This window comes from Apis dorsata, unplaced genomic scaffold (assembly GCF_000469605.1).
Source record: "Apis dorsata unplaced genomic scaffold, Apis dorsata 1.3 scaffold_357, whole genome shotgun sequence".
Classification (NCBI taxonomy): Eukaryota; Metazoa; Arthropoda; class Insecta; order Hymenoptera; family Apidae; genus Apis; species Apis dorsata.
The window spans coordinates 42,389-47,657 of record NW_006263622.1 but is presented as its reverse complement, the minus strand read 5'-3'; the positions used below and the strand labels follow the sequence as shown (position 1 = coordinate 47,657).

The window sequence follows — 5,269 nt, the reverse complement described above, 5'->3', positions numbered from 1 at the left end:
CACGATTTTCTCTTACATAATTTCCAAGGCTTATTCATTGACGTTTGCCTTGATGAAGATCTTGGCCGTGGCGATTGCAGCAAATCCGTTTACATGACCGAGAAAGACTCAATGTCGTAACAACAACTTATAACAGGCGATGAGTCACGAACTAGAAGAGATGAGAAATGTTTTGCGTGATAACTTTCAAATGATTGCAAAGATTTTTATGGAATATTCTATCTTATGAATTAAAAATCATTTCATGATTCAATCTAGAATTTTAAAAACTTTTTTAAATTTGTGCATAAAAATTATTAATATTATAAAATATAAAAAATGTATTACATAAAGTTATAATCTTATTATTATTAGAAATATTTAGAACTGAATTCTCAATTAGATTTAAGATAATGAAGAAATTACTTTTAACATTGTTAAATACAAAGTGAATTCGATTCAATCAGTAATTTTTACATTAACTTGCATAATATAAAATAATGAAATGCATGATACTGCTATGTTATATTATATTAAAAATATATAAACTATATAAAAAATTCTACATATTGAACACATTTATATAGTAATAAATATATAAATAATTGATGCTAATTTAATTGTATATTTATTACTATATAATTGTATATTTATTACTAAATATAATTTAAATCACAAATTAATTATCTACTATCAAATGTATCTACTATGTATCTACTACCAAATGTTTCATTATTTGATTAAATAATTTATAATAAATATATATAATATATAAATACTTTGTCTCCAAAAGTAAATTACAATTCAATATTAAAAAATTCAATTATATATTCAATTTGATATATTATTTTAAAACATAAATATTTTATTAATTTAGGTTATGTTGTCTTTTATATTTTATATTCAGTTATTACAACAATTGATCTAATATATTCATTTAGCGATGAAAATGAAATAAATATTTTATGAGAATAATATTGTTTGAAATATTATTCGAATCATATATTTTGTGATACAAATTTTTTAATTAATACTTTGCAAGGAAAATTTTTACAATATACATTGCTATACGATGTTTAAAAAGAAAAAAAAATTAATAAAAAAAAAACATCGTATCTTAGAAAACTTATATAAATCACGATTAAATAATTTTATGTAACATTATATCAGTTTAAAGTTTAAACAAAACACTGCAATTAATTTTTAGATAACCTATATTTGAAAATACGTTCTTATATAACAAAGATGAAATATGATGTAGAAACTTACAAGATTAATTATCAATTATCTTAATCAAAATTCATTACCTTCACAGAGCAATTATAATAATAATTAATTAAATTCGATTACCTATTTAATCATGCGATAAAAGCTATCGTAACGGGGAATCTCCATTTCACTCGTGTTATGTCTCGTTAATTACGTAATAACGTCACGTCGTGCAACAAAGCAAAATTTAGTGGTTATTATATGATCTACAATATGAAATGTCACTTTATCGGCTTCTATTAAATTAGAATATGAATATTCTACGACGAAGCACGTGAATGCCAGTTAGACTGCTGTTGCCAACACGTGCGCGAAAACATGTGTCCGTACTACTACTTTGGACGTCTATACACGTACGACAGTTACTGACTGACTCATCTTGGCAAAGATGTAGCGTCATGCATTGCGTTTCTTTCGCGCTTTCTTTTTGTTGATGTATGATATATTGAATATTTTGTGATATATAAACTTTTATTATTATGAGTTACTATTTTTCTAATAAATGGTAAGTATAAAAAAACGAAAGAAAAAAATTATTTTTTTTTTATAAATAATATAACAAAAAATGAAGTTAATTTTTGTAACGAACGCATATCGATGATGAATTGAATAAGGTTAAGTATAAATGAAATACTTTAAATATTTTGTATCATTGCATTAAATAATATGAATATACATATTTCTTATTAATATGACATATTCGATATAATTATGATGTATATTGAATTTTATAAATCTTTTTTTTATCTAAAATATCTTGATTAATAAATCGATATATCTCTAATCTATCTCTAGTCTACCATAAATAATATCTTTAATAATCTTTAATAATATTTATATAATACGGTTTTAAAGATTAAAAAATATTAAATTTTACCTGAATATTTTTCTCGATATTTCAATACTTTAATTATTGTCTAATTTTATTATATTATACTTAATATATATCATATCTTTTTTTCTTTTGTAGAATTACAATATATGTACATATTACATTACGAAAATGAATTTACCACTAGAAGGATTCATACTGAATTCTCATAAATACTATCTAACTATCCTTTTCACACATATATATTTAATTTCATCTCCGTTATTGCAATATATAAAATACAAATCTATTATAAATAATCTTACTTAATGAAAAAATGAATTCAGGACGAAATCTTTTTTTCTTTTCTTTCCTTCTCGTTATTTTATACTAAATACGTTACTTCAAAATATCTCTAAAATAATCGATTGTTGTTCGATTATTTTAATTTTCATTTTCATATCGATTTATTATCGATATTAAAACAATTTTCGAATAAATGATTTATATTTTTAAATATACATAATATAAAGCAATTGTAATACAAGTTTAAGATTTTTAATAACAAAAGACTATTGCAAAATATGAAAATTCTTTGAAATGTCGACAGATCTTTATCTCGAAGGCATTGTCTATTCAATTTTTTTCACCAGAATTGAGGATAGAACCTAAATTACCCCTATTATACGTCAGTAGGTGAGGAAACGTGGTTGGAAGATGGTTGGAGTGGAATAAAAAGTGAGAATAAAAGAGAAAAGGGCTTCGAGGATTGCATCGAACAGAATGAAACTGCGAGAGACAGATTGTGAGAACTGCCAATACGTCATTCGAATGTCAATAAGTCAAGGGAAGACGGTTTTAACCGTTTAAATTGTTGTAATTTTTAGAAATTTCGTTATTAAATTTTGAATAAAAATTTTTTAAAATTGATTGATTAATTTAACATCTGTATAATTTTTTTTTGATTTTTTAAGATCATGTTTTCATAAAAACATCTATTATTTTTGCAAATTTGTTGGTAAGTATTAGATAATAAAAAAAAATTGTCTTTTAAAAAAATCGTTTCATTTTCTTTGATATAAAATATGATTATAGATATTATTTATTTTATTTTATTAAAAATAAATTTATATATTTAATTTTTCAGGATCATAAAATTAATTACTCAACTTGCAAAAAAAGGACTGAAATCACCATATTACATCTTTACATTCAATGCAATATAAAATATGAAATTATACAATTGGATATCCATATATTTATCACATGTTTATCATCACATCTATCATTATAAATGCAAAGATTTTTCAAATGGAAACAAACATTCAGATTGAACTGATTGCTTTTGCTTTTTTTGAAATATGTTATGATTGAACAATTTAAAAAATAACAATAAATATTCAATTTATTATTCAAAATATAAATATTCAATCGAATATTGAAAAACGCTTATGGTTTGTGGATTTAATTCTTAAAATAAAATTTTAATTTTTTTTCTAAATTTAAATTATTTTTTTAATGTATTTTTAAAATAAAAAATTAATAAAATATTTTATTTTCTATTTTTTAATTTTGTACATATTTTGTTTCTATTTTAATTATATTATTATTTTGTTTTTTTAATTAATATATATAATAACAATTAATTTTATTAACTTTCATCTTTATTATATAGTTAGAAGCATTGTGCTAAAATCTAAAATACGACAAAATCTTGAGTAAACTGAAAAAGATGTCTTATCTTTCGCAACTTTCGAAGAGGATCAAAATGAACAGAAACATGGTTCTCTACTAAAATGATTGATGATCAAATGGGAGAAGAAAAGAAGCAGCTCGATTTTATATCATTTACAAAACAGTTTTGTGAAGTTTTGTGAAGTTTCGAAAGAAATTTCAGACATTAAAAAATTTATCATTACGGTATTATTATTTTCCTTTTATTTTCGTTTTAATACATTTCTTTATTATAAAATTTTTATTAAATACTACTAATTTTTTTTGTCCATTCTTAAATTTAATGTTATTATATAAATTAGTTTTTTTAAGTTAGTTTATACTAAAAAATGATAATATTAAATTTCAAATATATCATAATTTATTTATTATCATAAATAAAATTATTAAAATTATTAATAATAATTAATTTAATCTAAAGCTTTTTATATTAATTTCTGTTAAACATTATGATTATTATGTTTAACATATTATTTCCAATTTCACACAAATTTGAGTGAAAATTTTTCCGCAATGATAATTTTAACATCAAATTTAATCTCTCAACTGAAATTGTAATTTTTATCAAAAACATTTCTATTTTTTATCTCGTAATTTTTTTAATAAATATTTTATTTCGAAAAATTGAAATATATTTGGTGTCATATTGTTCTCATAAAAATAGAATAAAAGTTTTTTGAATAATTTGTTTTACCACAATTTAAATTTCAGATTTATTTTGATATTCCTTTTTTCTCTTTCTAATTTTTACAAAATTATTAAAAAAACATTTATAAGTTATTTCTGCAAAAATTTATCATATTAAAAAAACATACTTTAAATGCATATTAGAAATAATTATAGAAAAAATATTATTTTATTTATTACGAAATATGTACGTCATATTAAGTCATTTCAGAGGTCATTGCCAGTCTACACCCTTGTTGCACTCGTGACCTTTTCCACTAGGCACTTGGTAAATCATGTGCATGTGCAAATCGATATTTGCATAATATTTGCGCTTTAATGATTCAATGATTTCAATTAAATCTGATTTCGCATTATTATTATTATCTTAAAATTAATTATTGACAACATTAATTAATCGTAAATAAAATTGAATCTAAATAGCGTATTATTTATTTCTTTGAGAAAAATTTCTTAATAAATATTATAATATATTTATTAATATAAACTTTAAAAAATACTTTATAAGACAAAATAATGAATCGAGTAAACGATTATGTTGGAAAACTTCAAATCTGGCTTTTAAATAAAAATGTGATTTAACAATTGATTTAATTTATCAGTTTATTTCAAATATTTTATTTTAAATTTAGCTATTAAATAATTCATTTCTATTAATATCATATTTTATTGATATTTTTAATTTTTAAAAAATGAATGGAATAAATAAATTAATAATTTAGATATATTAAAGGATGAAAATTTTAAGTTAAGTAAATTTTCTTAAAGAATTTGCAAAAAATCTATTTT

At 20.8% G+C, this 5,269-nt stretch overlaps 1 long non-coding RNA gene across 2 annotated transcripts; it reads left to right on the top strand.

Annotated features, from left to right (window-relative positions):
* Positions 1 to 1,412: 1,412 nt before the first annotated feature.
* LOC116185976 lies at positions 1,413 to 3,982 on the top strand. 2 transcript variants are annotated; one of them, XR_004150880.1, is made up of 4 exons: positions 1,413 to 1,753; positions 2,670 to 2,864; positions 3,207 to 3,513; positions 3,735 to 3,982. It is a non-coding gene; the product is annotated as an uncharacterized LOC116185976 (long non-coding RNA). The 2 variants fall into 2 exon arrangements; XR_004150879.1 differs by lacking the exons at positions 3,207 to 3,513; positions 3,735 to 3,982 and having other exon boundaries at positions 2,670 to 2,973.
* The last annotated feature ends 1,287 nt before the right edge of the window (positions 3,983 to 5,269 follow it).